A 788-nucleotide genomic window follows, 5' to 3' on the forward strand; every position below is an offset into this window, starting at 1 on the left:
AAGCATGTCAGAAGGGCATCTTCTGATTAATTGCTTGTATCTCTCCCAAGCTTCATAGAGGGACTCACCATCCTTCTGTCTAAAGGTTTGGACTTCCACTCTAAGCTTGCTCAATTTTTGAAGTGGAAAGAACTTTGCCAAGAAGGCATTGACTAGCTTTTCCTAAGAGTTCAGGCTTTCTTTAGGTTGTGAATCCAACCATGTCCTAGCTCTGTCTCTTACAGCAAAAGGAAAAAGCATAAGTCTGTAGACCTCAGGGTCAACCCCATTGGTCTTGACAGTGTTACAGATTTGCAAGAATTCAGCTAAGAACTGATGAGGATCTTCCAATAGAAGTCCATGAAACTTGCAATTCTGTTGCATTAGAGAAACTAATTGAGGCTTAAGCTCAAAGTTGTTTGCTCCAATGGCAAGGATTGAGATGCTTCTCCTATAGAAATCAGGAGTAGGTGCAGTAAAGTCACCAAGCACCTTCCTTGCATTGTTGGCATTGTTGTTGTTTTCGACTGCCATGGTTTCTTCTTCTTTGAAGAGTTCTGTTAGGCCCTCTAAAGAGAATTGTTCTTTAGCTTCTCTTAGCTTTCTCTTCAAGGTCCTTTCAGGTTCAGGATCAGCTTGAACAAGATAAAGCTGATCAAGTATGCCTTTATCTTTATTCCTGCTCATATGAAAGAGAAGAGAACAAAAAAATAGGGAATCCTCTATGTCAAAGTATAGAGATTCCTTGAGGTGTCAGGAAAAGAAGAATAGAAGGAGGAGGTAGAAGAATTCGAACTTATCAAGAGAGA

General features: G+C 40.2%; 1 non-coding gene across 1 annotated transcript; it reads left to right on the forward strand.

Moving 5' to 3' along the window:
• LOC148576806 (small nucleolar RNA R71) lies at positions 1–108 on the forward strand. The gene has a single exon (XR_015903954.1). It is a non-coding gene; the product is annotated as a small nucleolar RNA R71 (small nucleolar RNA).
• The last annotated feature ends 680 nt before the right edge of the window (positions 109–788 follow it).

Source organism: Arachis ipaensis, chromosome B1 (genome assembly GCF_059453495.1).
Source record: "Arachis ipaensis isolate K30076 ecotype BB chromosome B1, ASM5945349v1, whole genome shotgun sequence".
In the NCBI taxonomy this organism is placed as follows: domain Eukaryota; kingdom Viridiplantae; phylum Streptophyta; class Magnoliopsida; order Fabales; family Fabaceae; genus Arachis; species Arachis ipaensis.